The 17,151-nt window shown below is 41.6% G+C and overlaps 1 long non-coding RNA gene across 1 annotated transcript; it reads right to left on the reverse strand.

The window, feature by feature from the left end:
* Positions 1-7,731: 7,731 nt before the first annotated feature.
* On the reverse strand, positions 7,732-14,196 carry LOC107298030. The gene is made up of 3 exons (XR_001549145.1): positions 14,175-14,196; positions 12,827-12,936; positions 7,732-8,612 (listed from the first exon to the last, which is right to left on the reverse strand). It is a non-coding gene; the product is annotated as an uncharacterized LOC107298030 (long non-coding RNA).
* Positions 14,197-17,151: the final 2,955 nt, after the last annotated feature.

A 17,151-nucleotide genomic window follows, 5' to 3' on the forward strand; every position in this document is an offset into this window, starting at 1 on the left:
CTTTGACTGCCATATTTCAAAGCTAACATGTTGCAAAACAGGACATTGGATGGAAGAGTTCAGTGGACTGGCCCAGCAAACACAAGAATTGCTTATAAGATGCTATAAAATATTTTTACAAGAAAGCACATATTGGGTAAAATGATTAGGAGGTTATTTAGACAGTTTCTTGTTGGTCTTGTTAGAAAATGTTCATATTTTTTAAAGCATTAAAATGTATAGTATAGATTCACACATTTGAACTAAAGCCTTGGCTTCCTGGATCCCTGTCTAAGAAATGTGGCTCTGAGTTTAAGCAACACCACCATCTCAAGGTCGTGCACCACAGAGTTGTCAAATTTTGCATGTGACATATTAGATTTGCACCATTCTTTCATACAGCAATTTAATTCCAGTTCATTGAATAAAAGTCACGCTTGGCAGATAAACAAGCTGCCTACCTATTTCTGAGGATGGTGGCCTTAACATTAAATAGCATAATAGAAATGACATGCATAATATTGTGGAAAATTGGTATGCATGAACGCTAGGAGACCAGAAACTCCATCAAAGAAGTTCTTCCCCCTCCCAAGTTATAAACCTCCTTACACTTTCAATTTCATCAATGAAGATTTTGCTTGAAACATTGAGAGTTAGGATTTTTCCTGGTTTAAAACATTCCTGAAATAGCTCTAATCTAAATAAAGTACGTTACCATAGATGGCCAAACTAAAGTCACTGGTTGTTTGGGTAAACCATTGTTTTGATGATTTTGCTACAACTGTCCCTGTTGTTATGAAATGCCGGGTGTTGTTGTCCTAATGCTTGGAAGGCACCCTGTTTTGAAAAGCTATGCCATCCTGTCAAGCTCTTGCATCTTGGAAGTGCTGAGCCTGTGCCAAAATTGTGGTCTGAATACTTAAGTTGTATGGGTTTCGCTGGTTAATATGTCAGATTTATGTTCATTTGGAATGTTTGGAACTGTGGGAAAGCTGCCTTGAGCTTCTTGGAGAAGCAGAATATAAACATACTGACGAATAAAATGTCCGTTCAATGAATAAGGTATGAAGTTCTTAAATGGATGTCCCTCAGAATATAGGAAAATGACTGATGTGCTGTATCTTGATCTGGTAACTAAGGTTTTAAACTTTTTTTCTAAAGGTGGGGAATCTGATTCTCAACAGCACCTGGTCCCACAGTATGAAGGATTACAAGTTCCCTGTTTTTCTGAGAAGTCACCAGCAATCTAGCGGAAGATTCTTCTCTTACCCTGTTCTAGCAGTACTGCAGAGGTTCCTATTTTAAGTATATGTGCATTTCAGCCAGGAAAAAGTTAGTTTATTTTTCCCATCCCACAAGGCGTTAGGAAAAAAATGTGTAGTTTACTGCATGCCACAATTTTTTTATGTGCAAAACCCTAAAAGCAAACACCTCTAGCAGCAACAGTGAAAAAGATACACCTTGTTATTTTTATAGACCAAAAGGGGGAGCAAGGTCACCAAGCAAGCATAGTTCTAAAGGAGAATTTTACAAGCAGGTGGAGAGTAAAGTTATAAATTACTGGAATAACTGTATTAAACATGAGTTTGTTAAGTAATTCATAGTATTTTGGTGCCTTTATAGCCGAAAAGTCACAGTATGGCTTAACACCTTGTGTTGGCCTCTCTAGAGACTATTAGTTAATATAGTTCAGTGGTGGCGAACCTCTGGCACTCAGACCCCTCTCTGTGGGCACATGTGCCATTGCCCCAGCCTTGCCTCCCCCCATGATCCCCTCCTCACCAGCAGCCCCCCTGGAGGAGAGTCGCCCCTGAGTGTGGCCCACGCGGAGCAGCGCAGCCAAGGACATGGCAGCCAGGCAGTGTAGACAAGACTCTGCCCTCATGCCTCATTGCACACAGTTGAGGGTGCGGGGTGCGGGGAGAGGGCGTGGCCACCATGGTGCTGCTGGGCTGCCTGGGCGATCTGCGGCGGGCCCTGGAGGCGGTGAGTGGCCCTGCGGGCAGGCGGGGTGGGGGTGGAGTGGGGGCGGGGCAGGGGGTAGAGCAGGGGTGGGGCCAGTTTTTGGGCATTCGGTCTCTAAAAGGTTCACCATCACTGATATAGTTAGGCTCAGACGGAGCACAGTCCTGAAAATTAATTACTGGAGACCACATGTCCTGCTTGTACCCTTCTTAAAACATGTGTTTTCTAAGAAAGAAAGGAAAATTTTATTGCGCTGTTGTGTTTTTTATAACCTGGCAGGTATTTCAGTTTCTGGGGACAACCTTGGTTTTGGCTCTGGTGCTGCTTATAAACAGCTCTGTGCATTTTGCGCTTTAAGAATCTGAAAGGCAATATAAATTCTGCCTCAAGTATAAAGGTCTGTTTTGCATAATTGATTCTACAGTGGCTGATTTATCTAACTCTGGGATTAGTCATTAGTAGAAAAGCAAAAGCTATGCAATCACCCATGACTCTGTTTTGAACGAAATATAGTTTCAGCAGCGATCCAATATATGTTGCCATGAAACCACTCAGTTTTAGGTTGCTCTTTTCTCTTTTCCTTTTTTCTGGTGTTTCACAGGGAAGCATCATCATAACAGCAGATGTCTTTACATATGGCATTCCAGAATGGCAGGACAAGGGCATTTAACGCAAAATGCTGTAGAGAATTCATAGCTCAATGCTACCCAGCCTCTCTTCTGCCAGATCACTGCTATCCATCAGGTGGAGGCGAGGGAGCCAAGTGTAATGGATATCAACCTCATCATATTCAAGACCAAAATCACAAAGGCTTGCTTGTCATTTCTTTTCTCATATTAGCAACTCACATAGGTGATACACAAGCTTAAAACTATATTCTAAGGGGTAAATCCTACTAAATTAAAAATACAAATTTTGAGGCACACATGGAAAAAAATCTGGCTGCCGATGAGACCTGGACATCCAGCTAGGTAGAACAGACTGTCCCTATGTTTCTGTTCACTGCTTAGGCACCTTTCTATTTAAACCGGGCTTGTTCCTATGACTTTAAGCTGAACTTGCAGACATTTACCAGCTGATCCCTCCCATTGCTGTATCTCACAAATCCTTGGCTCAAGTTAAAATGATAAATGATGAGGCTCCTGCATTTGCTCAAATTGCAGAACCAAGATGAATGATAGAGCAGCGCAAGATAATTGGTGGTGTGTGTGTGTGGGGTGGAATCATTCAAAACTTTTTTTGAATCTGTTTGAATCTGTTCTCTTTGAGCAGGTGCAGGCACAGAACACTAGTATGCCTGTTATTTATGGCTGTCGGATACAGGAACAAAGGTTAAAAAGAAATAATTAAAAACTGGGAGGAACACTTTCCTGTTAGACTTCAAAAGGTTTAGCAGCCCTTCTGCCACTTCTTTTTTCCTTCCATGTCCTTAATAGGGTGCTCTGCTCGACTCCAGGTGAATTCCTTTTATTTTCCTATCTTTTCTTAATAAAATGGTGCTTTAACAGCTACAAAACTACTTCTGAGGTTTTACCTGTCTAGATAATATAAGAATATACCATTTTCACCCATTGGTTTTCTAGATTAGGCTAATTTGTTTCTGACCAACAAAACTCTAGTCTTTCTGTTTCACTGCTGCCATTTGATGGTTATCCGGATTCCTGCCTCCCAAATACGCTAGTACAGATAGTCCTCGACTTATGACCTGTCATTTAGTGACAGACTTCGCTAGAAGTTCTTACGCCCTAGATTCGAAACTGCAGCACATACCCCCCTGCATGGTCACAGGATCGCATTCTGAGCGCTCAGCAACCTGGTTGCATTTGCAGTTGTTTGCAATGTGCCGAGGTGATGTGAGCGTGTTTTGTGATGGTTTTGTTGAAATTTACTTCCATTCTTTGGCAAAAACTAGCCCATGGTGAACCACTGGTTCGCTTAACCATGTTGTTTGCTTAATGACCGCTGCAAAAATTTGTAAAATCGGATCTGTCAAAGGGTTGACCCTGATTTTTGACTGTCACGACTTTACAACTGTGATAGGCACGCTCCATTACAGTCATAACTCGAGGACAGCCTGTAATATTTTAGAAACAGAGCTGTTGTTAGTCAACCTTGGCTCTTTTATGACTCGTGGACTTCAACACCCAGAATTCCTGAGCCAGCATGGCTCAGCTTGGAAACCTCTCCCTTTCCCCTCAGCATGGCTGGCTCAGGAATTCTGGGAGTTGAAGTCCACGAGTCATAAAAGAGCCAAGGCTGACTACCCCTGGTTTAAAGTGACAAGAGCCCCTCCCCCTTGAAATGGGAGGAAAAGAAGAAGCTGTGGTTTCAAGAGAAATCGTCCGTGTTTTGCGCAAGTGACGCCTTTGCATTCTCCAAGCAGCCTCCATGCCAACATTGGATGGAAACTGGATGTAATCAGGTTGTCATCTGCCTTATAATATATCATTCCAGCATGCTGAGGCAAAGAGACCAGGCTCATGTAGGAACAATTAAATAGGTATTTGAACAGGCCCCAACTTCTGGGATGTATTTGAATCTAGGCTTTGCCTGAAGGGGCTTTTAGCAATGCATTATAATTGGAGGAGAAGGTGCATTTGTTACAGGAGATTTTCTACTTGTTTTCCCCGCACTTGAAAGTGATTTAAGGTCAAGCTCCCTGAAGTTGAGCTCATCTCCTGTTGACTTCATGGGTGTATTCATGTCCTTTATCTTGGCATGTGCTTGGAAGGACTTTTTTTTGTTTTTTGTTATTGCTTTCTTCCTGAATGTGGTTTTACTTCTCTGTTTAGCCTCTAGCCCTGAGGTTTCTAGTGGTCTCTCATCCAAGTATTAACCTGGCCTGACCCTGCTGATCTTTCTTGGGTTAGCCAAGGTTGATTAAGTGTTGCCACGATCTGCTGTGCTTTCCCATATTTAGCAGGTCACAACTCCCATAAATATCAAGCATTTGCTTCTGCGGACCAACCCCTCCACTCCACAACGTGCATAAATCCAGCTGGTTAAACAGTTGGTCTGTAAAGGTCTAACTTAACCCCCTCTCCCCTGCATGTTTACATGTCAAGATGGCAATGACAAATCAGATAAAACATATTGACTGGCTTCACACATTCTGTTAAACCATATTCTCTTTTAATGAAGATTTCTTAAATATGATACAAATGACTAGGTTCGTGGCATTAAGCCACAGACACACCAACCGCATTCTGGCTTGGCTCAACTGCAGAATTACAAGTGAATTGAAACAATTCCATATTTACATACCGTTTCCCTGAAAGTAAGGCGTACCCCGAAAATAAGCCCTAGCTTGATTTTCGGGGGGTGGGCCTAATATAAGCCCAACCCCCAAAATAAGCCCTAGTTTTGGGGTGAGGCACACACTTAAAAATCAAGCTAGGGTGGGGATATGGAGCTTCCCCACGCGCCCCACTTACCTTGCAGCCAGGCCTCTCCTCCCCGGCACACTTCTTCTGAGGTGTCTTCTGCAACCAGGCCTGCATTTCTCAGTCAGGCCTGCATTTCTGGAAAGGCCACTATAGCCTAGAACCGATCCATGGATTGAATCCATAGCTCAGTACTCGGCTGCAGAGGCCTTCCAGAAAGGCCTGACTGTGAAATGCAGGCCAGAATGCAGCTGCAGGATGAAGCTACTCCTTTGGCTACAGAAGTGGACTGGCTGGGCAGGGCTGTCAGTGCAGGAGGTGAGTAAAAAAGACACCCACCCCCCGAAAATAAGACCTTGTGCCTTTTTTGGAAGCAAAAAAATAATAATAATAAGACCCGGTCTTATTTTCGTGGAAACACGGGTAGTTCTGTAAAATGAACACCTGCGTTGTTTCTTTCTTCATTTCTGTAGCTGTTAAAAAATGATTTATCAAGCTTTCTAGAAGAACTCCTGTGTGTTGAACTACAGCAGAGATATTCAAACGTGGCCCTTTTATGACTTGTGGACTTCAGCTCCCAGAATTCCTCAGTCAGCGTGCCTGGCTGAGGAATTCTGGGAGTTGAAGTCCACAAGTCATAAAAGGGCCAAGTTTGAAGACCCCTGAACTACAGCATCCTTTCCTAAAGGAATTGTGAAAAACGTTTGGTAGCTGCTACTACAAATATCAGGGGTGGCGATGAAGGAAAAAACAGTGTCTGCACAATCAGAGAACGCACTCTTCTCCTTTTCCAGCCCCATTTTTGTAACCTAGTCCCAATTCCCATTTTTACTATTGATAGTCCTCAACATACAACCACAATGGGACTGGAACTTCTGTCACTAAGCAAATTTTTCTATCTTTTTTGCTGCGATCCTTAAGTGGATCACCCAGTTGTTAAGCAAACCAGACTTCCCCCGTTGACGTTGCTCATTGGAAGCCAATTAGAAAAACCACAAAGGGCACCTCATAGGATCCCAGGACACTGCAACCATCATAACCGGTGGCCAAGTACCAACATTTTGATCCTGTGACTGTGGGGACGCTACAACCTAAGTGCAAAGACTGTTTGTCAGTCACTTTTTTCAGCACGGTTTTTAACTTCAGATGATCACTAAATGGTTGTACGTTCAAGGACTACTTAAATTGTGTTGCTATTAGAAAAGCAGGAGCACTACAAAGATGGCAACATTTCTAATCAGTGTTTTGGATTTCTGACCTCTTGTATTATTCTGCAGATTGATTTATTCTCCCCATTTCTATTGTGCACAGTCTAGATCAGGGGTAGGCAACCTTGGCTCTTTTATGACTCGTGGACTTCAACTCCCAGAATTCCTGAGCCAGCATGGCTCAGCTTGGAAACCTCTCCCTGTCCCCTCAGCATGGCTGGCTCAGGAATTCTGGGAGTTGAAGTCCACGAGTCATAAAAGAGCCAAGGTTGCCTACCCCTGGTCTAGAGGCTCTTGATGGCTTGCATCAAGTATTGTATGTCCTTCACAGTTGATATTGGGGGGGGGGGGGAAGAGGCAAATCATTTAAATGTTGCACAAGGATTGATTCCACAGCTTACACTTGAAGTTATTATTATTGAAAATTCCAATCCAACACCTCCTGCAGAAAGATGCCCCAGTTGCCTTGGCGGTCAGCCTTTTGATTTGCTCTTGGTTTTACATTCAGTCCAGTACAATGAAGGACCCGGATACATTTACAGTCAAGCACAAATTAAAAATCACTCTTATTACAGATAAAATAAAAACAATCCAGTGTTAACTATGTGATGGTACTGCAGTCTCCTCCTTATTCGTGCACATGCGTACCATTCAGTAAGGGAACAAGAAATCTTGTTAATTCATTTTTAATTTTTTTAAAAAAAGGCAAACAAAGGTAGAACACTCCAGAGGTTTCCCCATAAGCAGGCTCCGGTTCAACTTTATAAGAACTGGTTGACATTAGTGACATTTCTTTCCCCTCAAGTCCTAACGTTTTCACCTGTTGGTGGTTTAAGGAATGATTGTACAGTGATTTTCAGCAACATTTGATTTCATGCCAAAAATGCTATCATTTTTGCTGCTCCTCAATGATCGGCATAGAATGGGTTTGTGAATAGTACTCAGTATTTGTTCTTGTTTGTGGAACGAGGCCATTGAAGCCGGATTTGCACGTTCTGCTAAGCAACAAACAAACCAGGTTACCCCTTATCCACACTGTGGTGTCCTTGGTGTACTAAAGTAAAGAACAGCTTGCCTCCTGGAGGTGTGGGTGCTCACAATGGCTGGAGGTTTTCAAGAAAAGATTGGACAGCCATTTGGCCGGGATAGTACAAGGTCTCCTGCCTTGAGTAGGGTTAGAAAACCTCCAAGGTCCCTTCCAACACTTTCATTCCATGAATGCAGAAGGTGGAAACTGAGTTCCATCAGAAAAGAAGATGGAGGAAAGTGACCAGTGAAATGAATTCTGGGAGTGAAATGGTAGACAACTAACTCAAGAAGCTCCAGCTTTGACCCAGGAGACTTTATAAAAGAGCTTCTTCCTGCCTTGTGCTAGAGAAGATGAAAGAAATATTGCCCACAGTATTCTGCCAGTTTACAGGAAAATTTCATACTTTACAGCCTTTTGCTGACTGGGACTGCTCCTGGTAGCTGTGACAGGGATGCCAGGCAGGTTTGTTGAAATTGCATTATACACCTTTCTCTGTTTTGCAGGATTGCAGCTCCAGTGCCCTGGTTGCCCATCCTTGCCTGACATCAGTTTCCCCTCTCTGGCTTAATTTTCAGTCTAGATTCAGCAGCAACCTAAAAACAAAAGCCCACAAGCTTCTTTCTGTCATGTCACCCATATCTAGTGAGGTTTGGAGGAGGCAGAGGGGGATTTTTCCAGAGTGCTGGTTAGGGCTCCCAAGTCTTGGCCTTAAAGTAAAGGCTTTTTCTCTTAAGTGAACCCATTCAAAAATCTGGTCTGTTCAGTTATGGGTGGAACTTCTTCTGAAGTAGAGGCAACTTCAATCCTGAAATTTGGTTCTACTGTTCAGGTTCTGTTGAAGAGGATATGAAGAAATGAAGTCCAGAGGTTTCCAGGCATCTGCAAAGGACATTTTTTTTCTCAATGTGTCCAGAATTCAGGACTGGCAGAAACATTAACTTCTCCATCCCTTCCATGCAGTGGGTTTTGGAAACCACAGGGAGTCACTTGGAAGAGCTCTGGTTGAATATTCAGGTGAAAATGGGTGGTGAAGGTTCCAAACATTAGCTATGGAGAGGGAAAAAATAAAGTATAAATCGGAAAGAATGGAGACAGCAACATTCACTTTATTGTTTTGTGCCAATGTCTCAGTGGAGAATCGGAGGCTGTTCATAGGAGAGGTTGCCCTTTGGCATGTAAGCTGATGATATGACACATTCATACCATGCTAACCTGCATTTGTATCTAGGTGAAGCTCGGTTAGTGTTAACCTCCTTTTGTTTTTTAGTAGCTGAGTGTTATGGTTCAATATATTATGCTGTTGTGATATCACTTGGCGTTCACAGGATTGACAGCCACTCCCCAGCCAAAGAAATACACATTACATACAGTATGTCTCAAGCAGAACCCTTCTCAGAAGAGCTGGCCAATTTATCACATAGCCAAATAATTCCCCCATAATTTCTCCCTATCCATGTGGGAAGGTTTTTGTTCTTTTGGAAATTGTAAACAATGTTCTAACAGGAAAAAGACAAACCAGGAGCTGTGAGCTGAAATGGAGACATGGGAGAAAGACAATTCAAAACCACTCTCTCATTAAAACTGGAATTTGTAGGAAGAAAGATTTTCCAGGTGCTATAACAAATTGACATAGAGGTAATACCTCTTCAAAATCATCATTTCTGTAGAGAAGTTTTAAAAAACCACCTAAAATTGTGCTTACTTTGTTTTTCTGTTTATTTAAATTTATTTAATCTATTGTTTCTGGTATCTACTGTCTCTATACAAGCTCAATCACTATGTGTTTTTATTCAACTTGGAATCTTTTTTCATCAGTTTTATTTATTCGTGCCACTTGGCTTACATGCTGCTCCAATCATTCACTGATTGTGACAGGCTACATTCCAATCATGTGTAAACAAGGTTAAAATAACAAATGATAAGAATAAATAATATAAGTAATAAAATATTCTTATGTCAAAGAGTCATGCCCTATGTATTCCTCTTAGATCATTTTTCCTCAAAGTCCTGTTGAAATAGCCAAGATTTAATAGCTTTTATGTATGAACAAATACAATCGTCCTATATTTTGATTTTCTTCATCACTGAATGCTTTGTGAGTAAGTACTGAAGGTTAAAAAGCAATGCGTACTTTCTCTCTTTTCCTTTTTAAAATAAAGTTTGATTCATTTTGAGATTAGTCTTACCTCCTCAAACAAAAAAAAAGAAGCTTGGTGTTTCTAGTTCCAAACTCATTGTTACACTTTTCCCATTTTTTCCCACTTTTTGTCAACTGTGAGGCCCTATTTCTATCACATATTGGTAGTCCTCATTTAGCAACTACAGTTAAGTGAAACCACAATTGTGCTAGTGATGTTATGTGATGTGCTAGCTTTCCTATCTTTTACAGACCTGTAAAGGATTGGTTGTAAAGTTATTGTCATCGCCATTTTAGCTGCAAAGAATAGAATAGAATAGAATAGAATAGAATAGAATAGAATAGAATAGAATAGAATAGAATAGAATAGAACCTTGGAGGTCTTCCAGTCCAGCCCCCCACTCAAGCAGGAGAACCTACACCATCTCAGACAAGTGATTGTCCAGTCTCTTTTTAAAGATCTCCAGTGATAGAGCACCCACGATTTCTGGGGGTAAGCTGTTCCACTGGTTGATTGTCCTCACTATCAGGAAGTTTCTCCTTAGATCCAGGTTGCTTCTCTCCTTGATCAGTTTCCAACCATTGTTTTCCTCTGGTGCTATGGTGAACAACCTGACCCCTTCTGCCTTGTGGCAGCCCCTCAGATACTGAAACACTGCTATCATGTCTCCCCTGTTTCTTCTTTTCTTTAGACTAGTTACATTTGGTCATTAAACAAGGACTACCTGTATTGGACAATCATTTGTCTCAAATGGTATAGGCCAGGGTTGGGCTAGAACATCTCCAAGGTCCCTTCCAACTCTGTTATTCTGTATAAGATTGACAGAGGGGTACAAGATCCTGCCTTCTGTAGAAGATAGGTGATAGTGACAAGAATGTCTGATTTGACCATCAAAGCAGGTGGAGGTAGAGTTTATAGACCCAGAAGATCTCTAGAAGATGAGAGATGGGTCCTCCAACATTTCAACCTATGGATTCAGTTCTGCTCCCATGTGTCCAAACTCAGTACATTGTTTAATTCACTAAGCAATTAATTCAGTAAATGACTTGTAAGGATGCAGTCTTTGCAAGCATTAAATAAATCTTGTTTATCAATGTTTCCAGTTTCCACAAAAGACAGGATTCCTAACTGCACTTTTTTTTTAAAGCAGGATACTACAGATTTTAGCTTTGCTTGTTAAATAAAACAGATTAGGTGGGCGATGATGTGAAATCTTTCTCCTGGAGACCTGGAGAACACTTTTTCCCAGTTGAGAGATTCCTAACCACATCATTTTTTACAAATAGCTGTGCTACCTGGAACTGGTGGAGTTATGATCTAAGGACTCAAAATTATTGTTGATAATATTGAGTTACACAGATGAAGAGCTTGGCAGGAGACCAAGCACTTCTTATATACTATGTTGTCCAAAACTGTAAAATAAAACCCTTCCAGAATGGGTTCACAAATCGCTAAGCAATTATGTGGATTTTTTTTTTAAATCACTGGATACAATGGCATGTGAGAATGACCTTGGAAGACAGGAGAAAGTACCACTATCTAGACAACAAACAATGTCTGAGTTTGAAGGAAAGGTGGGGATGGAGAAGGCATCTCACAAGGGACCTTCCCTCCTTTTCAGGAGAAAAGTAAGAGAGGAGAGAGTTACAACCTTCTGTGACTATAACCTTACAATAAAGGCAGTGTTAATACTCATGGTTGGTATTTCCTGTCTGAACTACCCCAAAGGACGGGCATCACTTTTGCAAATCTCAAATACCTCTTCCTTCCCTTCCTTTTATTTTCTCTAAAACCTAGGGAAGGTCCACCCCCACTCTTCCTTTGGATTCAGAGTTTATTTAAGGGGTCTGTGATGCTCAGAGAGCACCAAAGACCCCTCATTTCAACCCTGAGCTACAAATATTCTTCTTTATAGGTCTCAGATTTGATTTATCAGACCATTGTCTAGGCTGCAATTCTTCCTCCTGTCTCCCACAGTCATTTTCGCATTACGTTTAGTACGATGTATGAATGCAGCCATTACAACTTGTAAGCTACAATGCATGCCTTGCTTGTTGTGTCAAATATTCATTAAACCATATTAACCAGTGGAACAACCTGCCTCCAGAAGCGGTGAACGCTCCAACACTGGAAGTTTTTAAGAAGAGACTGGACAGCCATTTGTCCGAAATGGTATAGGGTTTCGTGCCTGAGCAGGGGGTTGGACTAGATGACCTCCAAGGTCCCTTCCAACTTTATTATTATTATTAAGCAAATTATAGCTTATATATATATGTGATGCATGAATCAGATCTAACCTAGCATAAGAATCACCCAACTGTAGAGAAGGTTACACATTGCATTTACACTATGTTTTGCTCTAAATATAATTTATAAAATAAGCTGTACGTACAATGTGTTAAACCATAAATCACTGTTTGCAAAGCACAATAGCTGAGCTCACACCTCACGCTTAGCCAGCACCAACAAACCACATGATATCTTGGCGCAATGTGTGAATCCTGCCCAGTGACAGTAATAGGCCATTGACTTTGGATGCAGACAATTCCAGATTCCGCCTCTGGAAACTCTTTTTTAGAAAAATCCCATGTGATGGGGAAATGATATTTTCAGAGTCGCCTGAACCATGAGATGGACAGAAAATAAATTAGATAGATTAGATAGATTAGACAGACAGGCAGGCAGGCAGGCAGGCAGGCAGGCAGACAGACAGACAGACAGACAGACAGACAGACAGATAGATAGATAGATAGATAGATAGATAGATAGATAGATAGATAGATAGATAGATAGACAGACAGACAGACAGACAGATAGGCAGGCAGGCAGGCAGGCAGGCAGGCAGGCAGGTAGATACAGACAGATAGATAGATAGATAGATAGATAGATAGATAGATAGATAGATAGATAGATAGATAGATAGATAGATAGATAGATAGATAGATAGATAGATAGATAGATAGATAGATAGATAGATAGATAGGCAAGCAGGCAGGCAGGTAGATACAGATAGATAGATAGATAGATAGACAGACAGACAGACAGACAGACAACTTTGCAGGACCCTATGGAATGCATGCATCAGTCCCCAGTCCTGCACCTTGAGCTAGAAAAAAGTCTGACCTGGTATAAAGCAGCTTTGTTTGTCCTTTCTGCGTTGCTTTCACTATTCTGGCCTTGCTTCTTTCCAGCCATCAGTCTTCGGGCAGGAGGATTTTGCCAAGTCACCATAACTATATAAGAAATCATGGACTAATTCAGAAACAGCAACGTTACTTGCATTCAAAATGGGGGTGCCTGCTGTACCTCTGGATGAATGGCTGTACTGGGTTTGGCATTCTCCACTGAAAGGTATCTTCAGAAAACTCACACAAAATCTCTGGGAGGGTGTGTAAATCTTGTTCTAGGGGTAACTCTTTTTATGAGCATAAATGTGGATATTTTTTTTTGAAAGTGTCCTAGAGATTCATGAAATACTAGCTTAAAATGCTCACTGTTTGGGAAGTATGAATAAGTGTAGCATGCATAATACAAAATAATTTTAAACTTAAATTCACAGAAACTGAGGGAAACAAGAGCCTAGTTTTAACACTTTGAGCCTAGAAAAGAATATTGGTGGAAACTCCTTGTGGCTACTTCTTCACCATTAATTTGTAAATGCCACAGGGTCATCCAGCCATCCTTATGGCAAGATTAAAAAAAAACTTCATTACATTATTATTATTATTATTACTACTACTACTATTACTATTACTATTATCTCAAAAATTCCATTTCTGTATTGAACAGTGTGTTGTCTAGGTATACAAGTATTAGAATATAAAAATCTTGCTTATCTCTGCTATGTTCTTGGCCATTTCTTTATTTAAGAAGCACATCTACTCTTATTCCTAAACAAGAAGATAAGGATTTCACAACAGTCTTTTAACCACATATGATGCTTCATTTTAGTTCTGTTCCACAATTCCATTGTGGCTGTGACTGCCATAAAATCTTAAACCATAGACAACCCTACACAATCATGCGTAGACGACATGATTACAGCCACAATTTAGGCTAACATTGTATGAATCTGCAAGTTCCTGAAGACCTGGCTATACCATCAGACTTGTCAGAGGAGGTCCCAGAAGACAGAGGAGATCTTGCCATGATTTCCTGTCTGTGGCTAATTTTATTTCTTGGTCTTGTGCTTTTCACAGTTTTTAATAACGGCTGTTTTGATGTATTTACTGGTTTTCTTTTTTAATTACCTCTAGAACACCACTCAGAGTCATGTTCTTGTGAGATGAGTGGCCGTACAAATGTGAAAAATCAATAAAATAAATGAATCCATCTGGTGAGATCTAAGTTTTCCCTTCATACATCACGGACCAACTATATAAATTTGAGGGGGGGGGGGAGTGAGTGAGCCTGATTGTTGCTTTTATAAGTTTTTTTTTCCCCAAAAGAAGAAAAAGAGAGAGTGACTCACCAGCTGCAGAATTCTCTGAAGCTTTCCTAGGAAGAGACAGGGAAAGAAGGTAGCATTAGACAGGTACATATAGAGGATTATTTTTGCACACCTGTTGATGAAGTGAGGCAAAGCCAAATACAGAGCTCACAGGAAGATTTTTTTTGGGGTTGACAACAACTTTGAAATGTGTTTGAATATTCGTAGCTCGGGTTGGTAGTTGGGATGTTGGTTTGATCTCCAAACTTGGCTGTCAGAGCATGCACAGTCTTATTGCGTTGAGTAACCCAGGAGTAAACACAGTAAACAGCGGTCTGTATTAAATGATGGTTTATCTTACACTATCTACAACAGTGGTTCTCAACCTTTTTAATGCCGCGACCCCAACCGGTCGTAAGTCGAGGACTAAACCGGTCGTAAGTCGAGGACTAAACCGGTCGTAAGTCGAGGACTCCCCAACCGGTCGTAAGTCGAGGACTTTGCCTGGGAGCGCCGCGCATGCGTGGTTCCGCCCCCTGCACCGGCTGAGGCGTAGCTGGCAAGCGGCAGAGACGGAGCAGGCCGACCACCAGCTGGCCCAGCCCAAGGGAGGTAAGGCACCTGCTGGAAAAGGGGGAAAAAATGGCGGACAAAAAAAATGGCGGACAAAAAAAATGGCGGACAGCCTTGCTTGGCGACCCCCATGAAATGGTCAATCGACCCCAAATGGGGTCCCGACCCACAGGTTGAGAACCACTGATCTACAATATCATACAGTAGGAACAATATACATACACAGGGCTTTTTTTCTCATAGAACACCCAGAACGGAGTTCCGGCACCTTTTTTGGATGGAACCTTGTAGGGTAGGCAAGGCGGATTGTATGATGTGTGTGAATTCCGGCACCTTTTTTTTTTTTATTTTACAAAAAAGCACTGTACATACACGTGTTAATACAGCAGTCTCCAACACACAGCAGTTACTTCAGGAAACAAGAGAGAGAACACAGCAGCAAAGCTTTCCCTTTTATACAACGGCTCTTAAAGGGATACAGACCCAGCTGAGTCATTCCCAACATTACATCATACATTTTACATTACATCAGCTGGTTAGCTTTTAAATTATTACCTTGACATTGGCAATTTGGTTGCAATGCACTGGAGATGTCCCCCCCCCCCCCCCGAATGAAGATGAAACATTTGCAACCAGATCACAAACTTGGAGATCAAACCGACAGCTCGACAGCAACTTTCCCTTATCTGGCTATATTGAACCAGAGTTCCCTTCCACCAAGCCAGTTGCATTGTCTTTGCCAAAGATGAAAAAAAATGATGTAGAACAACTGCTGTTCAAACATATTGGAAGGTGAAAACCATCAGCACAGGTTAGAATAATGTGAAGTTCATGCATAGTAGAGTGATTGAAAGTGTTGGACTAGGATTGGGAGACTCAGGTTTAATCCCTCCTCAACTGCAGAAGCTAGCTGAGGCGCTCCGGGCTGTGTCTCCTCTCTCACCCAAAAGCCAAGAGGGACATAATAGTGAAGGTATTGGATGGAGAGATCAAACCTCTCTCTCCTCAGCCATGGAAGCTCCCCAGATGAATAGGCCAATCACTCAAGCTCAACCCATCTCCTTTCACCGGGCTATTGTGGGAACTGTACACTTTTCATTTGTAAACTGCCCAGAGTTGCTTGGTGAGATGGGTGCTGTATAAATTTGCTTATTAAATAAATAAATAAATAAATAATAAGTACTTCAGGAGGACAGGCAGGAATGTAACAAACAGATGCTTACTAAGTTGGTAGCCTTATTAATAGTAAATAGACAAACTGGTAAAGGAGGACAGAGAGAACCAACAGATGACAAGAACTGCAGAAATACCTCAAGCAAAGGTTCTTGCTTTGACACTCAGCACATCTCACTAGTAGGCAAGTTGGCTACTGAATGGAATTAGGTTACCAGATAAGATGCGTGTTTGACATAAAAGATGATCGTTGGCATTCTTACCCAAAGCCTTTTTGAACATCTCAGCTAGGCTGGGGACTCAATTCCCAAACTATTTGCAGAGCAGCAATTGGAGTACACTGGACTTAGCATAGGAGAGTGCATAATTTTAAGAAGCAATTTTCAGGTTTAGGGTAAGGTCAGAAGTGTCCTAGTCCTGTCTGGGAGGCTTTCTAGTGTGGAAAAGCTGGAGAGAATCCCAGCTGGAAGGGACTGGTGGAAGCCGGAAAGAGTCCGTTTCTTCAGCTCTTCCTGGAAAGATCCATTCTCCAATCTAAGCAAGATAATTCTCTAGGAGTCCTTGGTGTTCTCTCAGCTTGATTGTTTTCTTATAGACTTTTCATTACCCAAACTAGGTAACATCATCAGTGCTAATAAGGAATCGAGTTTGCTCTCAGTTTATATTCTAAGAGGCCTGGTCTGTCGGTGTTGGTGGGGGTGGCCTTAGCGATTCTTTGGTTGGGCTGTTTGCTGTTGGCTTCTTTGGCAGTTTCTTGATTGGGGTATTTACTTGATTGTTGGTCTGATGTTAATCTTGGAGTTAATCTATACTCATCTGACTGCTGATTGCTGGTGGGGAGGTGTTTGGTCTTTTTGTTGCTTTTTTTGCTTGTTGATTGTCTCTTTTGCACAGTAGGTAGATTTGTTTATCTATGTGACTGTCGATGGCCAATTTGTCAGAGTGCTAGGCTGCCAGGAATTGTCTAGTGTTTGGGGACTTGGTTTGGTCTAGGATGGTTACAGTTTCCCAGTTGAAACTGTGGTTAAGTCTGTCCATATGTTGTGAAATTAAAAAGTTTTCATCCTATCTTTTGACTGTTTAGTCTTCTGCTTGTTTGTCCTACACAGTGACTGTTGCAGTCTTTACACTGTATACGTAGATGACGCCTGTTTTTTTCTCCTGCAGCTGCTGGGTCTTTTGGTTTACTTTGTATGTTTTAGAAGGCTTTAGTTAGTTTGTGTGCTTATGCTGATTCCATGTAGTTGTAATAGTCTGATGCTGGTTTCTGAGA

This window comes from Protobothrops mucrosquamatus, unplaced genomic scaffold (assembly GCF_001527695.2).
Source record: "Protobothrops mucrosquamatus isolate PMUCROS unplaced genomic scaffold, P.Mucros_1.0 scaffold3665, whole genome shotgun sequence".
NCBI classification, from domain to species: domain Eukaryota; kingdom Metazoa; phylum Chordata; class Lepidosauria; order Squamata; family Viperidae; genus Protobothrops; species Protobothrops mucrosquamatus.